This window comes from Gorilla gorilla, chromosome 6 (genome assembly GCF_029281585.2).
Source record: "Gorilla gorilla gorilla isolate KB3781 chromosome 6, NHGRI_mGorGor1-v2.1_pri, whole genome shotgun sequence".
Taxonomy (NCBI): Eukaryota; Metazoa; Chordata; class Mammalia; order Primates; family Hominidae; genus Gorilla; species Gorilla gorilla.
Window position 1 is genome coordinate 138170865 of NC_073230.2, and position 11550 is coordinate 138182414.

An 11550-nucleotide genomic window follows, 5' to 3' on the forward strand; every position below is an offset into this window, starting at 1 on the left:
GGAGTGGTGCTGATCTTGGCTCACTGCAAACGCTGCCTACAGGGTTCAAGCGATTCTCTTGCCTCAGCCTCCCGAATAGCTGGGATTACAGGCATGTACCACCACACCCAGCTAGTTAATTAACTTAAAAAAATAATAATCAAATTATGGGCTGGCTGTGGTGGTTCAGGCCTGTAATCCCAGCACTTTGGGAGGCTGAGGCAAGTGGATCACTTGAGGTCAGGAGTCCCAGACCAGCCCGGCCAACATGGTGAAACCCCATCTCTACCAAAAACACAAAAATTAGCCGGGCATGGTGGCATGCACCTGTAGTCCCAGCTACTCAAGAGGCTGAGGCAGGAAAATTGCTTAAACCCAGGAGGCGGAGGTTGCACCAGGTAGAGATCGCGCCACTGCACTCCAGACTGGGTGACGGAGCAAGACTCCATTTCAAAAAAAAAAAATTAATCAAATTATAACAAAAATTGAAAAATGCACAAATCATAAATGTACCATTCAAATAATTTTCACAGAGTACACCTGTGTAACTAAGCCTCCAGATCAAAAAAGAGAACATTACCAGCATTCCCTAATGCCCCCCTTCATGTTCCTCCCAATCACAAATCACCCCCACTGTAACTCCTATTATGATTTTTAACACCATAGATTAATTGTATCTGCTTTTGAATTTCATATAGAAGGAATCACACAATATGTACTCACATATATACCTTTTGCTGAGCACTGTGAATTAATCTATGTTGTTGCACACCATTCTTTCCTATTGTGCTAGTATGCCATTGTAGAAATATACCACAATGTATCCATTTTATTCATGGTAGACATTTTGGATATTTATAGTTTAGGGCTATTATAAGAGTGCTTCTTTGAACATTCTTGTATTCATGAAAAAACAGCATTTTCTAGAGTGATCAAAGGGATTAATGGGACATTTATATACCTAGAAACATGATTTATATATATGGATATAAGAAAACAACAGGCATTACGAATCCTATTTATTTATTGAACTTCCATGTTTATTGCAGCACTATTGATGATAGCCAAGATAAAAAATCAACCTAAAAATGTCCATAATCAAATGAATGGGTAAAGAAAATGTGGTGTATATACACAATGGAGTATTATTCAGCCATAAGAAAAGAAAATCTTGTCATTTTCAATCATGTGGATGAAACTGGAGGACACTATGTTAATTGAAATAAGCCAGACACAGAAAAACAAATACCTCATAATCTCACTCATATGTGGAATCTAAACAAGTTGACCTCATTGAATCAGAGAGAAGAATGGTGGTTACCAGAGGCTGGGGTTTTACGGGGAGAAGGTTTGGGGAGATGTCTGTCAAAGCACACCTAATTACAGTTAGATAGGAGGAATAAGCTCAAGAGATCTGTCACACAGCATGATGACTGTAGTTAATGATGATATATTCTATCTTTGAAGAATGCTAACACACTTGATGTTAAGTGCTGTCACTACAAAATTCATAACTCTGTGAGGTAAAGCACTTAATTGGCTAGAATTAAGCATTCAACAATGTATATATACTTCAAAACATCATGTTGTAAATGATAAATGCATAAAATTTATCTGACAATTTAAAAAGTAAATAAATTATATATCAATATCTATCTACCTATATATAGCTACATATATATATATATATATATTTTTTTTTTCCTTGAGACAGGGTCTCACTCTGTCACCCAGGTTGGAGTGCAGTGGTGAAATTATGGCTCACTGCAGTCTCTACCTCCTGTACTCAAGTGATCCTCCCACCTCAGTCTCCCAACTAGGTGGAACTAGAGGCGTGCACCATCATGCCTGGCTGTTTGGAGGGTGTGTGTAGAGACAGGATCTCACTATGTTGTACCGGCTGGGTCTTGAATTCCTGGGCTCAAGAATTCCCCTCGCCTCGGCCTCCCAAAGTGCTGGGATTAGAGGTGCGAGCCACTATGCCTGGCCAAAAAAAGTAAATAAAATTTTGGAACACATTATGAAAGGATAGCAGTAGGCTGGGCACGGTTGGCTCACGCCTGTAATCCCAGCTCTTTGGGAGGCCGAGGTGGATGGATCACCTGAGGTCAGGAGTTCGAGACCAGCCTGGTCAACATGGCGAAACGCTGTCTCTACTAAAAGGACAAAAATTAGCCGGGCATGGTGGCACGTGCCTGTTATCCCAGCTACTCAGGAGGCTGAGGCAGGAGAATCGCTTGAACCCTGCAGGTGGAGGTTGCAGTAAGCCGAGATCATGCCATTGCACTCCAGCCTAGGCAACAGAGCGAGTCTCAGAAAAAAAAAAGAAAGGATAGCTGTTTTCCAAATACTGAGTCTGTGTCTTTGTCATAACCTTAGCTGAAATTATCAAAAATATATAGTTCTTGTGGTGCTTTTGTTGTTCCACTAGTTAGTCCTAAGCATACAAACTCTGATGATTACCAGCATGTTTAACACACGGCATACAACACGGAAGCCACTGAAGTGCTTTAGGACTTTGACTTTAACCTCGTGCACCTGGAGTTTCTAGTGCTGATGGTGATGGTGTGGAAGACACTACAGAGGCAGGAAGTGGTAACAGTTCCATTTCTGGCCACTCTGAACACAGAATAAAGTTTGCATCCAAAATCACTGAAGAAATGTTTCAAACCACAGGCTTCCGCAGACCAGGCACAGTGGCTCACACCTGTAATTCCAGCACTTTGGGAGGCTGAGGCGGGAGGATGGCTCAAGTCCAGGATTTTGAGACCAGCCTGGGCAACATAGTGAGACCCCATTGCTACAAAACAAACAAAACAAAAACAAAAGCTTCCACAGTCTCTGAGAATTTTCTAGAGAGAATGACCAAGGACTTGGCTATAGTTAGGTAACTAAGAATAAAAACTGTAGACTGTGAACTGCACCCATGAAAATAAAGGAAGAGATCATATATGAAAGTGAGAAATAGGCCAGGCACAGTGGCTCACGCTTGAAATCCCAGCACTATGGGAGGCCAAGGCAGGAGGATTACTTGAGACCGGGAGTTCAAGACCAGCCTAGGCAACATTGTAAAACCCTGTCTCTCATGCATCACTTACATAACCTAAAAGTAAACCACAAATGGCCTGTCCACCTAGATTTTCTTCATGCCTCTTACATTTCAGAGTTCTTAATCTTCCATGGAAAAGTGTATATGAATGATGTCCACCCAAACTTTTCCTGTCTTTCCTTAAATGTAAATTCTCAAGGCTACAGCTTCCATATCTTCTCAGTATCACCTTTTGGAATGAATCTTTTTTTTTTTTTTTCCAAGACAGAGTATTGCTCTGTTGCCCAGTCTGGAGTGTAGTGGTGCAATCTCCACTCACTGCAACCTCCGTCTCCTGGGTTGAAGCAATTCTCCTGCTTCAGCCTCCTGAGTAGCAGGATTACAGGTGCGCACCACCATACCCAGCTGATTTTTGTATTTTTAGTACAGATTTTCACCATGTTGGCCAGGCTGGTCTTGAACTGGCTGGTCTCAAACTCCTGACCTCGTGATCTGCCCACCTTAGCCTCCCAAAGTGCTGGGATTACAGGCGTGAGCCACCGCGCCCGGCCTGGAATGAATTTTTATGACCTGCTCTGGCAAAAGGTCTTGAGTGAAATGAGAAGACATAACTGGGTGTTTGGCTCCTGGCTCCTGTCTCTTCACATTCCAGGGCTCTTTCCTTTGCTCCAGGCAGGTGATCACGTCTGACTTAGATATAGCAAAACCCAGGGAGGCCAGGTTTCTGTAGTTCTCTAACATCACATCCCTATACAAATTCTGCTGTGCAGGGTCCAGGCATCCCCACTCCTCTGGAGAGAATACAGCCACATCCCTGAAAGTCAACAGACTCACTTCCCAGCTTCTAGGGTGTCCTGGTGTTCTCCCTACGGATCTCCAAGTACCTACAGATCACAGGTCTGCCGATCACAGCCCATTCTTGTATTTAGTTTTTGGGAAATACATGCACACATTTCTGTTGGCTTCATAACTAAGAGTGAAATTGCTGGGTCATAGGATTGCTTTCACTGATACTGCCAGCTTTCCAAAGTGTTGTACTAATTTACATTCCCATCAGCAATATATGAGAGTTTCATGTTCTTTACAACAATTGGTATGTTATTTTTCATTTAGTTATCGTGGTATGTGAGTAATAGTATTTATTGCCTTGTTCTTTTAATTTACATTTCCCTAATAACTAAAGCACCTTTCCAGGAACTTATCAGCCATTTGGTTTGGATATCTTCTTTTGCCAAGTGCCTATTTAAGGCTTTTAGGCAAACAATTTTAAGTCTGAATTTATCCACCATGAATGTCATAAGAGCATTGTTAAGAATTCAGTTTAATCCCAAACAAGCAAGTTCTATTCATGAGCGACATAGAGAGATAATCCTTACACCTGTATGGTATTTGCATGATCTCATTTGGCTAATACAGCAAGTACTCTGGAAAGTAGAAGACTGAGGTTATGTTTTACCTAGAAGGAAGCCATCTTGGAGGGGTTGTGACATGCTCGAAATAAGTGGCAGAACCAAGATTCTCAATGTTTTGCAACTTCCTGACCAAATACTCATTTCACCATAATAGTTCTCAACTCCATTGAATTCCTCCACCTTTATAATAAATATTTTATATCATCCCCTTTACTACAATGAAATTAAATTTATAATTTCAAAAGATAATCAAGCCAAGCACGGTGGTGCCCACCTGTAGTCCCAGCTACTCAGGAGGCTGAGGCAAGAGGATCTGCTTGAGTCCCTGGAGTTTGAGGCTGTAATATGCCATGCTCATACCTGTGAATAGCCACTGCCCTCCAGCCTGGGCAACATAGTGAGACCCTATCTCTAAAAAAAAAAAAAAAAAAAAGGTAATCAATATATTGCCTCTATGATATAAAGGAGAAATAAAAGGATAGTAATTTATAATAAATAATTACTGGCCCGGCACAGTAACTCATGCCTGTAATCCCAGAACTTTGGGAGGCCAAGGTGGGAAGATCGCTTGAGCCCAGGAGTTCAAGAACAGCCTGAGCAACATAGGAAGACCCTGTCTCTACAAAAATTTAAAAAAAAATAATAGCCAGGTGTGGTGGCACATGCCTATGGTCCCAGTTACTTGGGAGGCTGAAGCGGGAGGATCATTCAGGATTGCTTGGGCCTGGGAGGTTGAGGTTGCAGTGAGCCGTGATCATACCATTGCACTCCAGCGTGGGCAACAGAGCGAGACTCTGTCTCAAACTAAAATAATAATTACAATGATTACAAATAGAATAATTAATAACTAAATAATTATAAGGAAAACAATAATAAATTCTGGGCACAGCTGTATTAGAACATGTAATGGAATGCTAGATACTTTCCTCTACAAACAGACTGTCTCTGCTGTCCCTGACATAATTTTCCACATTGGTGAACAGCTCTAGGTAAAACTGTGAGTGAAACAAAGTACAATAATCTTTTATATGGTAGTTGTATTCCAGGGAAATTAACTGTGTTAATTTTTGACATGTTTTTTAAATCATTATCTGAGTTTTAGGCTCAGATAATTATGGACAGTTTTTCACCTACATGAATATCTGAGGATACATTCGAAAGCTGGACAAGTCTTTATTTTACAGGATTGTCACATTCATTGCAGAACAACATAGCAACCCTGGCCCCATGCCCCCTAAAGGGTGGTAGGGTCCCGCAATCATTGTGACAACCCACAGCTCCTTGAGGTGGTACTTCTCCTACTGACAACACTACACTACAAGCACTGTCCAGCATATTTCCAGCCTGAAATATGCAATGTAACCAAAAAGCCGAGGTTTGGCTGAGAAAGACCTGGGTTTGGCACTCAGTCATTCACTCTCAGTGAGACCCCGAGTAAGCCACTTCACATCTCTGAGCCTCGGTGTCCCAACTATGAGGCTGGCCTCTGCATTTTGTAGCAGCAGCAGCAGCATTTACTATGTCTCACTGCACCTGCTGCAAGCTGCTTGGAGCAAGTCTCCATCCTTCCCACTCCATCGCTTAGCTGCTGGTTCATGCACCACCCAGCCCTGCCCCATGTTGGCAGCGATTTGCAAGGTTGACTAGTTAGTTACTCATGCACATAGTGCTTTTGATCTTCCCACTCCCTGTTGATAAATATGTTCAGCAGTAACATGGTAGATATTAGTATGAACTATCACTATCAGGAAAAAAAGTGTTAAAATGCATATCTATTGGCTCAGTAGAAAATACTCCTTAAGGCTTTAGCTGTTGAAAAAATATACTGTTTGACACTTTCTCAAGTCCAAATGCAGTAGCTCATCGTAACCAAAATCTTGGTAAATATAACACCTTCCCATTGGGATCCCAACTGCAGGCCTTGCTAGCACATGCCTTCTTGAAATGTGTGATAATTAACTGCTTGAAAAATAGAAATCAAATTAGTGAGTGATGTCACAGTGGATTCAAAAGTATGACTACAGCTTAAATTCAAAGGCACAGGGGTGCAGAATATGAACGTATCATTGTTAAAGTATAGTTTTTTAAAAAAAAAGTTGATAACATGAACTTACGCAAATATCAAATTAACATGCATCAAATATTTTATTCAACTCAATTAATAAAGGAACCAATAAGATGTTGAAACAAATTCTAATGAGAATTTTACCTACAGAGGTTTATATTCTCCACCGGACAAGGTTTTTTTGTTTGTTTGTTTTTTGAGACAAGCTCTCGCTCTGTCACCCAGGCTGGAGTGCAGTGGCATGATCTCAGCTCACTGCAGCCTCGAACTCCCGAGTTCAAGCAATCCTCCTGCCTCAGTCTCTTGAGTAGTTGGGATTACAAACATGCGCCACCATGCCGGGATAATTTTTTTGTATTTTTTGTAGACATCGGGTTTCACCATGTTGCTCAGGCTGATCTCAAACTCCTGAGCTCAAGCGATCTGCCTGCCTCGGCCTCCCAAAGTGCTAGGATTATAGGCATGAACCACTGCGCCCGGCTGGACAAAGTATTTTTAAAGTTCTATGAACAGAAATCATTTGCATTACTATGGACAAGAAGCATTTGTATTGCTGCCAATTTCTACAACTTAACTTCTACCCTAAAGGCGATAAAACAATCTGGCCTCCTATTGCTGCTGTAGCAGATTACCCATAAACTCCATAGCTTAAAGCAACAGAAATTTATCTTACAGTTCAGTTGGAGTATCTGACAGTTGGAGGACAGAAGCCCTAAATGGGTTTACTTGGCTGAAATCAAGGTGTTGGTGGGGCTGTGTTCCTTCCAGAGGCTCTAGAAGAAACCCATTTCTTCACTTTTTCTACCTTTTTTTTTGAGAGGGAGTCTCTCTCTGTCACCCAGGCTGGAGTGCAGTGGCGCAATCTTGGGCAACTCCCTGTTCAAGCGATTCTCCTGCCTCAGCCTCCTGTAGCTGGGATTACAGGCACGCGTCACCAGTCTTGGTTAATTTTTTTTTTTTTTTGAGATGGAGTCTCACTCTGTTGCCCAGGCTGGAGTACAGTGGCGCAATCTCAGCTCACTGCAGCCTCCACCTCTCGGGTTCAAGCAATTCTCCTGCCTCAGCATCCCAAGCAGCTGGGATTACAGGTGCCCGCCATCACACCCAGCTAATTTTTTTTGTATTTTTAGTAGAGACAGGGTTTCACCATGTTGGCCAGGCTGTTTTCGAACTCCTGACCTCAAGTGATCTGCCCACCTTAGCCTCCCAAAGTGCTAGGATTACAGGCATGAGCCACCACGCCCTGCATTTTGTATTTTAATAGAGACAGGGTTTCACCATGTTGGCCAGGCTGGTCTCAAACTCCTGACCTCAGATGATCTGCCTGCCTTGGCCTCCCAAAGTGCTGGGATTACAGCTGTGAGCCACTGTGCCTGGCTGCTTTTTCTACCTTCTAGAGGCTACTCACATTCCTTGGCTCATGGCCTATTCCTCCATTTCCAAAGCCAGTAATGGTTTTGGTTGTGTGCTTTTCACTTTGCATCACCTCAGGTTCTCTGCTTCCATGGTCACACCTTTGACTCTCTGCCTCCCTCTTTCACTTATAAGGACCCCTGTAATTACTTTGGGCCTACCTGTATAATCAGGAACAATCTCCCCATCTCCAGATCCATGGGGCTGGGCTCAGTGGCTCATGCCTGTAATCTCAGCACTTTGGGAGGCCGAGGCGGATGGATCACTTGAGGTCAGGAGTTTGAGAGCAGCCTGGCCAACATGGTGAAACCCTGTCTCTACTAAAAATACAAAAATTAGCCGAGTGTGGTGGTGGGTGCCTGTAATCCCAGCTACTCGGGAGGCTCAGGCAGGAGAATCGCTTAAGCTCAGGAGTCGAATGCTGCGGTGAGCAGAGATCATGCCACTGCACTCCAGCCTGGGCGACAGAGCAAGATTCTGTCTCAAAAAAAAAAAAAAAATCTGTCGACCGCACAAGCTCCTATAGAGTAACATCATCCTTAGAGAATGTGTGAGACTACACCCTACAATCCACTGAAAGGACACCCAATAATCTCTTTTGCCCTTTTCCTAGTCTTTAACAGTTTTTCCTGGCAATGTCAAGGCTCATAGCAAGGGCGATTTTGCAAGACACAAGATGACGCAGCCCTGGGCCCATGGTCCCTGTGAACAACCAACCACCTGAGCAGGGAAGCAGCTGCCCCTTTCACTAGGACATGGTCACTTTGTCCCTACCCAGCCAACTTGGCTTGTTTCCCTTGGCCTCTGAGAGGGTTAGAGTTTTTCACCCCTGGTTACTGATTAATCATATTATATTCCCTTCCCTCCATCCTGGAGGGATGAAAACAGAGCAGAAACATTTAGTCTATAAACTGGGAAAGAGTTAGAAGGAGACAACGAGGGAAAAGAGACATACAAGTATTAATAGGACACGGACAAAGACAAACCTTATCCACTTCATAATTTTGTGTATATCTGGCATTGTTCCAGGGCTGGGGCAGGAACAGAGAGTGGGGTGGAGATGTCACTCCACACTGACCTCTTTCCTGAACCCATTTGGCTCTTGTGGAATAAGGGAGAGCCAGGACATCCCCTATAACAAATCCAAGATGGCTTCACCCTATTAACTGTGTGGACCTGGTGAAATGGAAGTAGCTAGCCACTCTTGATTAAGCCAACAATTTTCAAACTACTCCTGCTCAAAGCCCCATTTAATACTGACTTTTCCCACTGGTTAGTTACTCATCTCCTCCTTCCTGAGCAAATCCTCCTAAACAAATGGCAATTAACTAAGACATAATGAGGAGCTGCGTGATGGAGGCCAGAACATAGTTTCAGTCAAAGCCAGAGTAATTCATTCCTTCCCTGAGCAAACACCAATTGAGCCTCTGCTGAGTGCTAGGCACCAGACCGGCTCTGTGGGAAATAAAAATAAGCCCACTGTCATGCCTTCAAGGTGCTCCCAGTCCAGTGGATGGAGAGGTAAGGGTGAAATTGCATGTCCAAAAGCAAAGAGAGGGAAGAAGAGAATTTCAGAATGTTGGGAGAGCAGTAGAGAAAGCACAAAGATGTAGACACAAAGGGCTGTGTTCTTGGCTGGGAACTTCAGGTAGAAAGAAGTGGCTGGAGCTAAGAGTGAATGGGAGGTGAGACTGCAGAAGGAGAGGAGGGCCAGGTTAATGTAAGTATGCCTTGAAACTGGGGTTCAGTGAGTCCTTCATTTGCTAGGTGTTTGTTGAGTACTTCTTATGCACCCAATACTGAGTCAAGCCCTGCTAACATAAATACAACTGAATACGAAATGGCTCTACCCTCAATAAATCACAATCTAGTGAAGAGAAAGAGCTATGGAAATACTCTCAGTGGAGCAAGTTAAGTGAAAAAATAGATGTGCTTAAGTGCTAAGCGAACTCCGCCCACGGAAATAGCGAGAGGAAGGCAGGCCCCTTGGGAGGTTTTGCAAAGGAGCCATATAATTAGTAACATGCCTCTTGGCATGTTAGAAGTAGAAGACAAGAGGAATTAGGGGATGACAACTCATGATCCACTCCAAGGGTCTATGTTTATAGACACTCTAAAGGCACAAAACTGATCATGTCCCGCTCAGTTGGGTAGGTGATGGCTCAGTACCCACTGCATCAAGACAATCTGAGGGCAGATTTCTTTTTTCTTTTTTTTTTTTTTTTGTGATGGAGTTTCACTCTTGTTACACAGGCTGGAGTGCAATGGCGCGATCTCGGCTCACCGCAACTTCCGCCTCCTAGGTTCAAGTGATTCTCCTGCCTCAGCTTCCTGAGTTAGCTGGCATTACAGGTATGCACCACCAAACCCAGCTAATTTTGTATTTTTAGTAGAGACGGGGTTTCTCCATGTTGGTCAGGCTGGTCTTGAACTCCTGACCCCAGGTGATCCGCCCGCCTTGGCCTCTCAAAGTGCTGGGATTACGGGCGTGAGCCATTGTGCCCGAGCTGAGGGCAGATTTCAATCCTGCACACATTCCTTTCTTCCCTTCTGCTGCATATACTTGCTCCTGCATTACATGTGTTGGACTGGTTTCTCCCTGCCCTGCAGCTCTGCAATGAAGCCCAGGATCTGGTTTCTCCCAACTTTTGACCTTGGACTCACTGTCTGGCTGCAGTTCTTTAAACTGCTGATTCTATGAAAGGCCTTTGGGTCACGTCAGCTGCTGCTACCAGTTATTCAGTAATTAACTCACAAGCTCTGAGATTCCCAGTCAGGCGAGAAGGAAGAGTTTGCAGGGGCTCCGCATTCGTTCCGCTTGGCTAACTTGGTGTTGCAAAGAAACTTTCTCCTTCTAGAGGTGAATTCCAGCTTTTACAGTCAGAGGAGCCAAAGTTCTGAGCCTGCAGCGCCATTCCCATCCTCCCCCAGTGCTGGCCAAGTCCACAGTCTTCTTCCTCTTCCCCAACACTGCACCAAAGCCTCTGCTGTCTCATGCTAGCCTGCTTCATTGGCATCATTTTTTGACCCTCCCAGCCTCATACTTTGCGGGCAAGGAAAATCGTAGAACAATTTCTGTTTTCCTGACCTATTGAGAAACTCTGAAATGGTTTGTGCCCCTCATATAGTCAGAGAGACCGTAAACAGAATCCATTCTGCTGTATTCCTCATGGGACCATTTGGAATACAAAAGACTCCAGCAGGCATCAATCATCTGCCATTTCAGCTAAGGAAGGAGAGAGTGAGCCTCTCTTTCATGGATTCGGCTTCCTGGCTCTGGATTTGACCTATGCGCAAACTTCCAGGGCGGCTTGAGCATAATGATGCTATCAACCAGCTCAGATGCCCTAGGAGGTGGCCTTACAGAAATGGTAGTCTTGTGGTATGGCACAAATGTAGGCTGGCTATCTGTCTACACCTGGTCACCAGTCTGGCCAAGCCCCGAGACTGGCTGGGCCTGTCCACAGCACTGAGGCCCATGGGGACAACTATAGCTGTGTGTATGCCCATACAGTTAAGTGTCCTTTATGCTATGGGGTGGGACTTGCTGTGTGCCCCTCCTCCAATAACCTGCCAATTCCAATCATTCTGTACCTTCCTCTTTTTCTTCATGCTGGCCTTTTTCTCCCCCC

General features: G+C 44.0%; 1 pseudogene; it reads right to left on the minus strand.

Annotated features, from left to right (window-relative positions):
- Window positions 1–209: 209 nt before the first annotated feature.
- On the minus strand, window positions 210–4518 carry LOC115935384 (zinc finger protein 679-like; annotated as a pseudogene).
- Window positions 4519–11550: the final 7032 nt, after the last annotated feature.